Source organism: Homalodisca vitripennis, chromosome 1, assembly GCF_021130785.1.
Source record: "Homalodisca vitripennis isolate AUS2020 chromosome 1, UT_GWSS_2.1, whole genome shotgun sequence".
NCBI lineage: Eukaryota > Metazoa > Arthropoda > Insecta > Hemiptera > Cicadellidae > Homalodisca > Homalodisca vitripennis.
In genome coordinates this window covers 226,815,635-226,830,882 of record NC_060207.1, presented here as the reverse complement: position 1 = coordinate 226,830,882, position 15,248 = coordinate 226,815,635, and the positions used below count along the sequence as shown (strand labels likewise).

Genomic DNA, 15,248 nt, shown 5'->3' with positions numbered 1-15,248 from the left:
CATGCATAGGCTATAAATTAAAACAACACAACTATACTGCTAATTGCAGTATTATTTGAAATTTGGGCTAACCAATTAGTTATTTATATGTATCCTTTTGATAAAATATAAATTTAAAATTAATATAAAACTATTTTAAATTAATATATATGTATTAAAAATGAAATATTTCGCTATAAACATGGAACTGACTATTTTTGTAGGGCATTGGGAAAACATAATTGAAACAAATAAAATGGAGCGATTTTTGTCTAGGTAGTGCAGTGTGTTTCTCTAAATCTTCCAAAAAACCGATTTATTAAAATAGGAGGTCTAAATAATATTCACTAGCTGTTTCCCGCGGCTTCGCACGCGTCTCTTAAGCTTTGCCCGTATATTTCTTTGCCTTCAAATAGTGTTTGGATATTTTAATATACGTAACTACTGTGTTGTAATTGCAGTTTATAATGTGCAGGCGCTTTGATAACTTTTATATCTTGCAGTACAGCCTGGTGGTTAGTTACATCAATGGGCATTGCGTATAAACCTTCTACATAGAAAAATACAAATTTTCATAGTGATCGGTCCAATAGTTTCTGAGTCTATAAAGGACAAACACACAAACATTCATTTTTATATATTATGATTGCAGAAACAGTTTAAACAAAATTTGACGTTTCTCTTAAGCTTACTCTATGCTTTAAAACTATAAGTGTAAAGAAATTTATATATAAATATATTTTTTGTCGCATTATATATGTTTACAAAGAACAGCTGATTAAAAATTTGAAAAGACTCTTTCACTTAATAACATATGTTTGCTGCAATGCATTTCTTACGGGTATTTCTGTAACCAGTGGGGCGGAATCCTGAATCGGGAAAGGGATAAAAAGTATCCTATAACCTTCTACAGATCAAGACGAACAAATTAAAAAAAAAATTAGGCGAATACGTCCAGCCGTTTGTGAGTGATGCTGTTACACACGAACAGTTTCATTTTTATATATATAGATAATTCTGAATTTTCAATTTTTGAAACTTAAGTGGTAAACGTCTAGGAATCGAAGTCTACTCGAGTTTCTGGTTGCAATTGCATTTGATTCATTGAGAATTATCCCCACCTCTCCACAAATGTGTCTCTTCAACCAGGTATTAATTTGGAACATCCAAATTTTTCATTTACTATCCAAATATACAAACAGGTGGTCTGAAGTTAGTATATTCTCCATACGTCTATGCACAGTGTTCACGAAAACAGTTATAAAAGCATTGACACATTTATAAAAAGAAGTCCTCCCGTGTAATTTTAACAAATGACATAATAATAAACCTACAATCTGCCTGTTTCGCATCCCTTAGCACTAATTCTGTCTTTAATTACTCTGCCCAACGCTTTGGATTGTGTCAATCATTCTTTCCAGATTTTGAAATTATTAATGTATGGTGTTACAGGTCTTGGAATGGAACTCTTTTTTCTACAAAATCGTTAGAAAAAATACATTGCTGGAACTTAAGGTTTCTTTAAGCTCAACAATTTTCAACATGCAATTCCATAGGGATCTATATTGGGCCTACTATTATTTATTGTCTGTATTTATTCAGAACGTCATGGATGACCAGGAGCGGCACATCACTAACCGCAAATGTTGAGATTCTGGGTCCAAGGATAATTCGCTAGGTCTAGTCTTCTGCGGGAGATGACTGTTGGAGTTAGTGGGGTTCGTTCTCTAAGAATCAGAGGTCTTTGCTAGCCTCAACAAGGTTGTGCCACCCCTGACTAGAGAGGCTGGTTCAGAGCTGGCCTACCCTCTTCCGGGGGGACATGACTTTGAGAGACTTTGAGCCCTAATTCTTCCTCATGGACCTCAGAAGGAGGCTGTCCTACCCCTAACCTTCCCATCCTGAATATCTTGTCACTCCGGAAGCAGTGCTAAGGTTCTTATAGGACTAAGTAATAAAAAATTTGAACAACCAAATACAATTCAAAGCTCGTTTTAAAACGCCTATTGGTGTCAAAGGCGTTTTACTCTGTCGAGGAATTCATGATGAGTTGCTGAGATAATTAAAACGATTATATGAATTGTTGCATCTGAAGTCAGTGTGGCTATTATTATTATAAGTGCAATGTATAAGCTTCTTGACCTAAAGAGAAAAAGGATAAAATTATTCGATGAATATTCCTTTATCTATAACAATTATGTACGCGATAAGGCCATTGTATCTTGAAAAAAAATCTTGTGCAGCATACTAGTCTGGTAAATTTAATGCCACGACCTCAAAAGTTAAAGTCAGCCGATGTGCACGCCTGACTTTGAGATTAGTGCCCTAATTCTTCCTCATGGATCTCGATAGGAGGCTGTCCTACACCCTAACTTTCCTGAATACCCTGTCACTCCGGAAGTAGTGCTAATACTTTTAAAGGACTTGGTGCAATTTATAAGCTTCTTGACCTAAGAGAACAAAAGAGGAAATCAATTACTTAATGAATATTTCTTTATTTATAGTAATTATGTACGCAATAAGGCCATGGTATCTTGAAAAAAATTACTTGCGCAGCATGCTAGACTGGTAAATGTAATGTCACGACCTCAACCTCAAAGGCAGCCGATGTGCACGCCTGAGCCTCGTGCCAAGATCAGCGCGAACAGAGCGGGGACCTAGCGACTCCTCCTCAACCACAAATCGCGCACGCGCGGCAAAACTTGTTCTTCCATCTAATGATTGTTTTATTTCCCAGTGATAGCTGTTATAGCGGACGTGCCCGGGGAACCAAACGTTGCGCTTATGGACCTTTGTAACTCTATCTGGAGTGGCCCATAAAGGTGTGTGCGTGCGCGCGTGCGTCAGCGTGGGTGCGTGTTGTCGTTTTAATACGTGTGACTCACGAATCATGGGACAAATACAAATAATCTCAGTCTAAATAAAAAACCAATAAAAAATAAATTTTAAATTATTAAAATCTATCTAAGATAGCTCTGTGGTAAATAAGATATGTATTTCTTACTATAAAGGAACTATTTACCTAACACATTTATTAAACTTCAATACGTTGGTGATATTAACATTAAATCACAATGTAAATTAAATTACATATACACTGTTTAAAGTAATAAACCACAAGTAAACAATTTATATCTGAGTTATAGCAGCTGTTGAATATAAACTATATACTTTGACTTATACACCACATAGGCTACCAACATTAAAATCTAGGTAGAATATCTTATTATAAGTGTTGTAGGCTTACTGAAAACACTTCGAATAATTTTCAATACTATTTGACAATTTATAAAAAGGGTTCTTTTTATGGAAAGTTAAAAAGACATTAATTTTTTGAACGTTTTGGCAATGGTTTCTTTTTAATCCGCAAATTTTCTCAAAACTAGACATGAATTGTTGGATTCTATTGTTGGTGACGATAACTTATGTATAAATGTACACAATATATTATGGTCCGTTATTGTCAAGTCTTTATTGTCATAGTTCCAATTAATTTTTAAAGGCAATAATTTTTGTTCTCATATTTGAAAATTTTGTCCCATTTAGATATTTAAAATTATATTCATTTTTATCGAAGCTTTTTCTGAGATTTCCAAGCCAATATTTACTAAAGTCGTAAGAATATTTTTGTATTTTATGATTATAAGCAGAATTTTACTTTTAAATTACTCCATTAAAACGTTATTACGTTATTGATACATTCTTTCAAGCACTGAGAAACAATTTGTTAGGAAACTCACCTGATGCATGGAGGATTCCGAAGATGCAAAGAGGTGTTGATGACGGCTTCAGAACAGAAATATCTGAAATAAGTCATATCGTAATTAGCAAAGCTTGTCTACAAATAAATATAAAATAATAATATGTTTTCACTGTTTGCGAATTATCATAGGGAGACCAAGCCAGTGTGGTTGCTATCGTTGTAATAATTCGTTTTAAAGTTTTTGAACTGTTTCAAAGTTAATTATTTAAAACACGTGGGACTAAATATTTGCTAGAAATGCACTTAAACTGTAAAAATCTAAATATCTTTAGGTTTCCAAAATTTTATAAAACATTTAGAAGATTTCAAAGTATGGAAACAATAGTACGATTTCATTATTAGTGTTTAATAATGAAATCGTACTATACGATCAAGATGATATTATCAAAAATGTGTGTTGTTCCTAACAATTATTTATGCCTTAAAATAACAAAATACCAAAACCAACTCTATTGATTCATTTATAATGTGTACCAAAACCTTTCAGAAGCTACACGTGAAATGCCATAAGGTTGCGTAATGTTTCTTGTTATCTATCACTTAATCTATAACTGACATTTATGCAAAATATTTTTCGTAAGTGAAAAGGACCTTTGAGCTTGCTTTAGAATTTTCAGGATGTGTAAGATTGGTGGTAGAGGCCGCCTCCTGTCGATATCCTATTGATTTGTCAAAGCGGGTAGGAGACAGTACTTCTCTAAGTTTAGCATATTCGTACAAATTCAACAGAGTGCATTATGGTGTGTGTGTGTGTGTGTGTTTGTGTGTGTGTTTGTGTGTGTGTGTGTGTGTGTGTTTGTGTGTGTGTGTGTGTGTGTGTGTGTGTGTGTGTGTGTGTGTGTGTGTGTGTGTGTGTGTGTGTGTGTGTGTGTGTGTGTGTGTGTGTGTGTGTGTGTGTGTTTATATATTTACAGAAATTTTCGAAGTTTAACCTAAGGAGCATCATTAGAAGTCTGATAAGAATGACGCCATCAATAAAGTTAATTGTTTGGGCTCTATCATGAACTGAAGTTCCAAACGAAGATTTCAAATGGACTTTTCAAAACCTTTATACCAGCTTTATTGGCATATTTTACTCATCGTTCGGATCGTTTTTTAAGGAAACAATGTAATGACACAGATAAATGATAAAAGAAACTATTTATTTCATAAACTGAGCTTGAAACGACACGAAGAAAAGATGCAAAATACACTAGTTTGTAGGAAGTGGCCGATTAACAGGTCTCGTAATTTATTAACCCAATGACGCCCTACACAAACAACAAAAAATTGATTGGAAATAAGTTGCGTATGGCAACCCAAGGTCTGATATACGAACTCATAAAGAATGTCAACTGTTGATTCATTACCGTTCAATTAGAGAGTGGGTTGGCTTTAATTAACATTTCAGTTGTGTGTATATCGCTAATAGTTAAAAAACACGTTAAATTATTATTAGTTAACCTGTTCTTCTTACAACATTTAAAATTATAGTAAAATGAGTTATAACTTTATTTTATGCACTTTAAACAATGTTTTGAATTTTGAGTTTAGCTCCAGTTCACCTTCCTTTTATTGCAGCGTCTAGTAATGTGACGCTGTCTCAGACTTGACTCCGTCATTTCCTTCTGAAAAGATCCAAAGAAAGTCGGCGACGAAGAAGCTCAAAAAGAATTTTTAAATCGTTTTGAGCTCCTTCGTCGCCGACTTTTTTGGATCCCTCCAGACAACATAACTCCAGATTCCAGGAGTCAAGTCTGAGACAGCGTCAGATACCAGACGCTGCAATAAAAGGAAGGTGAACTGGACGTCTTAAACTGAACATTAAAATTGAATCAACTCTTTCTACCATAGTTACGTTATGTGTGAAAATGCTTTTGTTTTACTTCAATGTAATGCATTCTATGTAATACCTTAAACATATGTATTTTAATTGGCACTCTATGTTTGATTATTGTTGATTCTGAAGTAATATATTAAGAACACAAGCATTGTAAGAGATTTTTTAACTTCACTTAAAAATTATCCTCCATTAAAGGAATTTATTACCATAACATAAAAACTTATCACTTATTAATAATTAGTTTAATTCTTACAAGAATTCATTCTTACCGATTCACAGATCAACCTGCGTTTCTAAAAACATCAAACAAATTTTTCATAAAATATTCATCAAAATTTGAATGAATATTGACATTACCAATTCATAATGATAACCTTTTAGATCACAATTTGATCATGAATGATCCTTTATTCGAAACACTTCACAAACTGACCTATTGACCGTCTTGCTTAGAATAAATTAAGGGTACCACTGATCATAATTTTTGCATAGAAGTGTTCTTAAAACGTAACGAATGTTATTGTTGTATAAATCACATATATATTGCTGTATATAATTTTACAGAATTATGAACTTCTTTTAACCATGTAAAAATTCAATTTGTGCATACACATTTACTTTTACATCACATTATGAACCAAGATATAAATGGAGGTGATTTTGGGAATATGATTGTAATAAATGTAGACATTTCCACTAGACTGACTGTAGGGATTAAAACAATTAAACCTCGAAACCTAGTAGATTTATTTAATACGCTAGTATCTAATTTATACAAAAATAAAATGAAATATTAAGTTTTATGTACGTTTAAAACACACTACCATCTTGGGCAGAATAAACAAAGACACTTACCAAAAACAAACCATATTTCACCATTATTTTACGAGGTCCTTTAAATGGAATATCACAAATTAGGAAATGTCCACTTTACATTGTGTAGTTAGTTTCATCATCTTCCTTTGTCCTTGTCCTTCCTGTCCTAAATCAACAGTCAATGTATAATGGGGCAGAAGTAACCTTGGACGTCTAAGCAGCGGGGGGGGGGGTCTAAGGGAATAAGGGGAAGGGTCCGGACCCCCCAAATTTAAAATTTGTTAAATTACTTTTTTAGTAAAAGACTATTATTATTTAAATAACTGAAAAATCGTTCTAAACAAAGAAACAGGCCAAGAACTTTATAAGAACAAAATGGCGCCTTACTCTCTGTTCACTACGGGAAAATATCTATTCTTTAGACCCCCCAAATCTTTTCCTGGGTACGTTCTTGAGCAGAGGGTTAGTAAAACTTTCCGGATACCCGCTTTTTATTTTGTTAATAGACTATTAAAAAGCGTCTGGCAGCGCATATTAATTTTGCCAACGGTTAAATGAACGAGGTTGAAAAATTGTTTCAATAAGTTCCCCTCCCGGGAGGAGACCTCACTAAAACGAAACTCATGTCAGTTGGGTGAGGTCAAAGGTCAGTCAGTAGTTGACTCGGTCTGACCCGGCGACCTCGCGATCGTTGGTCCAATGTCACTTAAGTACCTCACAGTAGAAACGACAGGGAATAACCTCTGTAGTAAAAATTTCCAGTGATGATCGATCAGCATTAATAACATTTCATTCGACTTATTACTATATTATGTATTATAATATCAATTTCCGTACAGTATTTAATGTATAACTGTTTCACACAAAAGCTTCATAACCTATAGAGAGACGTGGCTTCACCTATTTTTGAATAGTCCCGATTTGTTTTGCAAAATTACTCCTGCAGTGGTTATAAATAACACAAATTCACATTAGACGAGACAATAACACCGCTCTCATCTTATAAATATGAAGACAGAAATAGAGGTAGTACCTTCTTTGTAGCTAAAAAAGTTCAGTTCAAATGTATGGATTTAGTTAAATAAATAATAATAGATCAAAATATGTATATATTATGTCACACAATATGCTATGCTTTTTGCTTAAAATGTATTCTATAGTATCGATTTAAATTTAAACAGCCTAGTTTTGCTGTTTTTGCTATTTGTATGAGTAAAACCAAGTGTAACCTTATTACGAACCAGGACCGGTTAACTTATACACGGTGACCAAGCCATGGTTTTTCTTCTTCTTCGTTAATGGCGCTAGTTGGGAACTATACCGCAAGGAGCGCTAGTTGAGGTACCTCGTTTTTTGATTGGCTGTTTTATACTGCAGTATTAATACCAAGTCATCAGCTGTCATATGAATTCGTTATTAACGTTCTCTACTGTTCATATTGCTGAGTTACAACTGTTAAACAAACATTACCAAACAAAAACTAAACTCTTTATTGAAAAAAAAACACATAAACTTGTTTTTATTCTTGATCACACTCCGCCACCCAAAATGCGAGTGCCTCCGGCCATCAGCGCAGGCTTCGGCAGCATCTTCGGTGCTGCCCCGCGCTGATGTCAACGAAAGAAAAACATCCCTCGAGATAGTACCTATCAGTAAAATATGAAACTCTAGAGGGGCTGATCAGAAATATAAATTGAATTGTAATGGAAGGCAATTATGTACCGTGCAAAAAACTTAAATAATTATATGATGCCTCGCGGCCTGCCGTAATCGGTATTCTCGAGAAAGATAAGATAACAGCGACAACAATACCGATCGCAATACCTGGAAATGCTTGTTGATTGATGGAATGTTAATTCTGTTACTCATCTACATCGTTTTATAACGTTCTAAGTTCATTGAAAAAAGTTTAAGCGTTGGGGGCATATAACGGAATCTGACCGAACAACTTGAGTAAAATGTTTACAAACCAAGAGTCAACAAAATTATTAACATTTTTTGTAGTATTAATGAATTTGAAAATGCTTGCCGCAAAGCTAGGGCTTACTGTTTTTGTGAGCTGGATACTACAACGCGAGAATGCGTTGAAATAAAATATTACCCACAATTTTTAACATTGATTTTCCTCTGTGTTATTTCTCCTTTTATACTCTTTGGTTCTCAGCCAATCAGCAATAAGGTACATCAACTAGCGCTCCTTACGGTGTAGTAACCAATTAGCGCCCATAGACGAAGAAGAAGGAAAACCCCTTTTTACGCCCAGTGTATACAAGTTAACCTGGACTGTCAGGGAAAGAAATGTTTTTATTTTATAACTTATGGAATTAGCGTGTTTTTTAATAATTTATTGTTCTTAAGACAATTAGTCTTTCAAGTCATTTTTTTATATACGAGATACCGTAAAAGTTCATATCCTTAGTTTTTCATTAAACCTGAATATAGCATTGCTTAAAATTGCTTTTAGCTAACTTCATTCCGATGGTTACGATACACGTGATACAATGCTTTTAAAATGAGGTGTAACTTAATGGATCATTACATTTAAAAATTTTGAGCACCCTCTACGCCAAAATCCCATTTTGAGAAAATGGGCAAAGTTGTAACAGTGACTAAAAGTTAACTTCTATTTCCTAGAAAGGTGTCCCGAGTTCCATCCCTCCATCTGTATCCATCAAAAACTAAACAGAGTGTATCCATACTTTTTACTCACTCTGTATTTTAATCCCAACACGCAAATAACTGTGATGATTATAAGTAGCACTACTACATTCACTAAAATTTGACTTTCCAATCGGCAAATGGTCCTTGATAAACACTTATCTTAAAGATAAGAATATCGGGCGGGATCTGGGCGGCTATAAGGAGTGTAGAACCGGTTTAGGGATCGGCTCGGGACGAACATTGTCTTCTCTACCGCTCATCGTTGTGCTATACCAGGACGTTATCGGCTTCGATGCGACGTCAGAAAACATTGCTGTTATAAACGTACACTTTAATAAAGGTATGTCGGTGGAGACGTGTCTGGGTGTAGATATCATTTGGAATATTGTGCAGGAACATCTTAAAACATTTGTGTGGATAACTAAAAATACACTCTTATTTGCATTGTTCTTCAATAATATATATTAATCACCAATATTCGAAGTCCTCACCTCTTTTCTGGACATTTATGTTACATTTAACTTTTCACTATCCAATGACGCAGTGTTGCAGGTACAACGGTTATCGCAAGTTAACCAGGTTCAACCAATGCCAAGCGTGGCTGCTGCTTGGATGGGTAACCGCTGAGCGATCCTGTCCTTGCAAGCAGCCTGCCTGCCCGGCCACTGGTGGTGGTTCGGAAGTCACCTTTAAGCCGTTGGTCACCAGGTTAAGTGTTAGAGAATGATTCTTAACCATAACTTCGCCTGGTAAAATAAGACATCTTTACTTTAATTTACTTTTTACTATCCGGCAAACACAACTAACTACACTGATAGCAGATCCAGGGATTTTAATCATCTCAACGGCACAGCATGAATTCAAAGGCTGACCAAAACGCATTGGAAACCACAGGCCATTTGTTAGAAGAGATGGAACAAGGTTGGGTTTTATGGAATATTCAAAACCTTAGGGAGGTTCAGGGATAACTGTGATACTAACATTTCAGGCTTATAAGTTGGAGGTAACGGGCAAACTTTTTTTCTGTCATTGCCCTTAATACTTATCCTGAAGACAACAAATATATAGTTATTTTTATTAATCCAAGACGGGTTGTAGGCATTAAAGTTACAGTATAATTTCGGAGTATCTTATAATTAGACCCAATGGAAAACGGTTGAATATAAGGATATGAGTCTTTTACGGTATATATATAAAATATGACTGGAGGAAATCACATGGTGTTTATTCATATTCGTTCACAACTTTTAATATCGTTAAATAGTATTTTATTGAGGAACACAGCATGTTCTTATTTTATTAAAAACGTGGCACATCATTGTAAAGAATTTACATTTTTTTTACCAGAAGTTTTATTTGATCTTATTAGGAAATTGAAAACATTTCTTCTTTTAAATGCCTATAACCCACTCATGCAGTGTTCAGTAAGCGTCTTTCTATTTTTACAACCTTCAAGGAAATTAACTTTAAGGGCTGTGACTTGGAAATTTTAAAACATCCTAACAAAAAAAATCACCTTAACCCCTTCACTAATTGGCTATACTGAGTAATATTGAGTAAAATCTTCACCTTACACTATATTTTGTTCCAAGAAAATGTCAGAAAGATGTAAAGAGTTCATGAGCTTCTTCGTCGCCGACTTTTGGATCTCCTCAGAGGAACATGACTCTAGTCAATACCGTGACAGCGTCAGATTCCAGACGCTGCACTAAGAGGAAGGTGAACTGGCTAAACTCATCATTCACAATGAATCAACCCTTCTCACTATAGCTACGTGATGTGTAATCTTACATCACGTCCTAAGGCGTCTGCCATAGCAACGTGCTAGATTATTATAACATTGTAGAGCAAACACTCCTTCTATTACCCTATACTGCAAGTTCCTGTAGTGGTCAAATCTTCAGCAAATTAGCTTTAAAAATTCATAAATACAGTACAAAATGGAAATTAAATCTCCCATCCAGAATCTACTCAAGTTACATAATGTTCCACAAAATTTCCAGATTTCAAAATTGTTGTAATTGATGAAACCAACTTAGGCCCTTATTGAGGCTTCTGAAGAGCAGCATGTTGCTTGTTGAAGAATGAAGATCACACTGGATCATACATTTCCATTTCTCCAGAACTCCGAACTGGAAAACTTTTTATAACATCGAATCGGAACTTAATCCCGAATCGTGACAATGCTATTAAAACCAGAGTAGAACTTTGAAGTAGAACTCGTTTAAAAAATTCGACTTCACAAGAGGTTTCCGATGTCCAATGATTAGAACGTTGATAAGATTCGTGCGATTGAGTTATCACGACATAGGAACACATCTGTGCAGCAATAAAAGGCTGAGAACCGGTTCAGGGATGGGCTCGCCATCGGAAACGTGTCTTCGATACTTCTACACCTCTCAACTCTGGTGGAGGTCACAGGGAGGGCGAGAGGAAGAAAGTTTTCATACAGTTCTAGAACTTCAGGGAATATACTCCTACCTTGTATAGACAGTTTAGATAGATGTACATCAAGCACATTTCGTCGTCCATTTGATGGAATAACTCCTTTGATATAATCCTTTATTTTCGGAATTAATCATATTTTATTAAATCTGACTATCATACTTACTCTGAATTGCGCTTGATTCCACTTTAAGATAATTTATCAGATAGATAAGAGTCACATGTATAAACAATTTATCATATATTAAGGCAATACTCCGCTTACAAAGTACTACATCTTATAAACAAAACAATACTCAATTTAACAATAACTTTATTTGATTTTTTTGTTACGTTTGGAATTACTCTTCTTAAACATATGAAACCACGTCATTTTTAAAACCCTCCATAGGCTGTAACTCCTAAACGAGTAATTTATAAAATAAATGTTCAAGAATGACAACGTTTAAAATATGGTTTTAGATTCAAATTTGCAAGAAAATATTGGGTCAATAGTCAATTTAACTATAACGTTATTTGTATTTTTTGCTACGTTTAGAATTACTCACGCAATTTATCGGTCTTAAACATATTAAACCGCGTCATTTTAAAACCCTTTAATAGGGTGTAACTCCTTAACGAGTAAGTTATAAAACAAATATCGAAAAATGACAAAGTCTAAAATTTTGTTTTACATTCAAATTTGCAAGAAAATATTTGGTGTTCCATGAGAAATTTTAATGCTGACAAATGGTGGCGAAAAGTCTAAAATTTAATCTTTTCTGTAATTTAGACTATGAGACACCAATGAAGGCAAATTTTAGAAAAACTTTGATTTGATATGAAAGTAATTCAATAAAGAAATAATTTTGCATTAATTGATCATGATTTACAACGGTAGTTATTGTATAACCCCAAAAGGTTTCATAGTGTGTAGCGAAGAAACTGAAGGTCGAGGTACACATAGCATCAAGAATAGTTGATGGTATATTTTCTAAATTAAAGTGGATAAGCGGAAAATGTATGGCCATGCTGACTGATGACTTATAGGTGCGAAGTGATAAAATCATAATGCACGGACTGGAATATTGGAAGCTTTAATAAAACGAGCCGACCTTCGGATTGGGACCATGGCGAATCACGGAAATCAGGCGTCACTTTCAAAGATAATGCCATACATTAAGGGTCATTATCGCCCGACCAGAGCTCTGTTGGGTGATAAAAGGGTCAATTGATAGCTAGTTTGTATTGATTACAAGCCACGCACAGGTAATATGGGGTTATTAACAACAGTTTGACATTTTTATGCCTAGGATGGAAACGTTACATGTTTTAAATAAAGTACAACAGTGACATCAAAGATAATTCATGAAAACAATTATGTGGTGCAAAATAACTAATTAAGTGACGTTTAATTCGGGGTACTAGACATTTCTTCTAAACGTATTTAAATTATAATTATATATGTACTATTGTATACTTATCTTTATTTTTATAAGTATAGGTCGATACCCTGTTAAACCTTATTCTGCCACTCCTCATGGGCCACTGGCCTGTGCAAGGATCTTATCAAACAGATAAGGGGGAGAGTCGATATAGTACAAAGTCGATTGTACTGATAAAAAAATGCAACGGTCACAGATAGGGTTTGAAACTGCGCTCTCTAATTTAGAAAGTTCGACATTTTAGACCACCGCTATTTTCGTCCCGACGAAGTCAAAAATCTACATCTTTAAAGTCTAAAGCTTCCAAGCGTCAGTAAACAGAAATTATGTAAGTACAAGTACTTTATGAAGTCCCTCGCAGTGTGAGAGCATAGACCAATTGGTATGTAAGGATAAAGGCTGGAAATAAAATATTACCTAGAGAAGGTTCAGATTTAGACATATTTTGAATCCAAAGAGTCTAAAGGCCAGTTGACCAAAACGAACGAATCCGAGGGGGGTTTGTATATCCCGAATGGATAGGGAATACTCTCGATGCCTTTTGGATCATACAGAGTGTCCCAGAACTTTTACCAACATTTCAGATATTATTATTCCATAATAAAAACCAAAAATATCATATTCAAACTTTCAAAAACTCAATAGTTACCTGAACAGCCGCCATTTAGTTTCTTAACTTAACTGTTTTTAATTTGTGAACCGCTTGTTGTAAAACATTCTTTGTATATAGCCTTGGAACCTAAATTCATAATTATAGAAAAAACAATTACAGCCTTTATTTCAAAAAGGCGTTTTCTGTAATTAAGCTTAAATATCTTAAAAATAACATATGATAAAGTGACAGCTTTTGCATTTTAGTTACACAAATTAATTACAAATGTGTTAATTATAACGTGTTTAAAACTTACTACAACGTGTTTAAGAAAAGAAAACTAAAGGATTCAATTCTCTTAAAAACCAAGTTCTGAACAATATCAGCTTACATTAGTGATGAAAATAGTGCTTTGTGAGTTGCAGCTGTTTTAATTTTACAACCAACTGATTATGAAATTGCATTGTTGGATTATGAATCTTACCTATTGTATGATTGAGGTTTCTTTTGAACAAAAGATAGTTAAAATAAAGAATAATAAATCTAAAGAATTTACACAGTACTTCTAATGAATTTTACATTTACTATAGGCGTTCTAAAGTTAAAATAGTTAAATGAAAAAAAGAGGAACCTTTTGAAAACTTTAAAGTTTTCCACAGTTTGAGTGTGGTGTTGTGGATTGCCTTTGGTGAGTCAGAAATAATATTTGAAAAGGTTGATAGAGAGTTCTGAGACACCCTGTATATATACATACTAGAAAAAACATATACTCCCGAGGAAAGTTAAAAAACCAAGAATCAGTTGACGGATATTATAAAATGAAACAAGGAGAGATTGTATGCATGTAAATTCAGAGAAACCTATTTGACGAGGACATAAGCATTCATTTTTATAAACTATTTCAACAAGTTATGAAATAGTAAATAGTTTCCTGTTATGAGAGGTGTAAGCGCAAACTCAGTTGACATACGAATAAGGTCAATAAAACAAATTTAATGATATTTGTACAAATATCAGATTGTTTGTTTTAATAATTATTTTATAATTTACATTGTGTTATTCTCTTTAATTTGGTACTTATGTATATGAAATACCTAACTCCTCAAATCTCTTAAGCTAATAAATAATGTCGAATTTTGCACATTAATGATACCTTATAGTTTTTATAAGACTTCGTTCTACGGCTTTCTTATAAAATTACAACAATCCACTAATTTAAAAAGCAGAAATTATTAAACTACTGGTGATAAGGAAAGACCATCATTATGTTTTTCCACTAACTGTTCATATTGCTGAGTTACAAACTGTTAAACAAACATTACCAAACAAAAACTAAACTCTTTATTGAAAAAAAAAACACATAAACTTGTTTTTATTCTTGATCACACTCCGCCACCCAAAATGCGAGTGCCTCCGGCCACCAGCGCAGGCTTCGGCAGCATCTTCGGTGCTGCCCCGCGCTGATGTCAGCGAAAGAAAAAACATCCCTTGAGATAGTACCTATCAGTAAAATATGAAACTCTAGAGGGGGCTGATCAGAAATATAAATTGAATTGTAATGGAAGGCAATTATGTACCGTACAAAAAACTTAAATAATTATATGATGCCTCGCGGCCTGCCGTAATCGATATTCTCGAGAAAGATAAGATAACAGCGACAACAATACCGATCGCAATACCTGGAAATGCTTGTTGATTGATGGAATGTTAATTCTGTTACTCATCTACATCGTTTTATAACGTTCT

The 15,248-nt window shown here is 34.2% G+C and overlaps 1 protein-coding gene across 2 annotated transcripts in view; it reads right to left on the bottom strand.

Moving 5' to 3' along the window:
* Positions 1–15,248, bottom strand: part of LOC124353117 (early growth response protein 1-B) — a 310,807-nt gene that overhangs the window by 96,407 nt on the left and 199,152 nt on the right. For both annotated transcript variants that reach the window (XM_046802955.1, XM_046802958.1), the window contains one exon: positions 3,720–3,782. The gene's annotated coding sequence lies outside the window, so the exon portion shown is untranslated. The remainder of the gene's footprint in view (positions 1–3,719; positions 3,783–15,248) is intronic.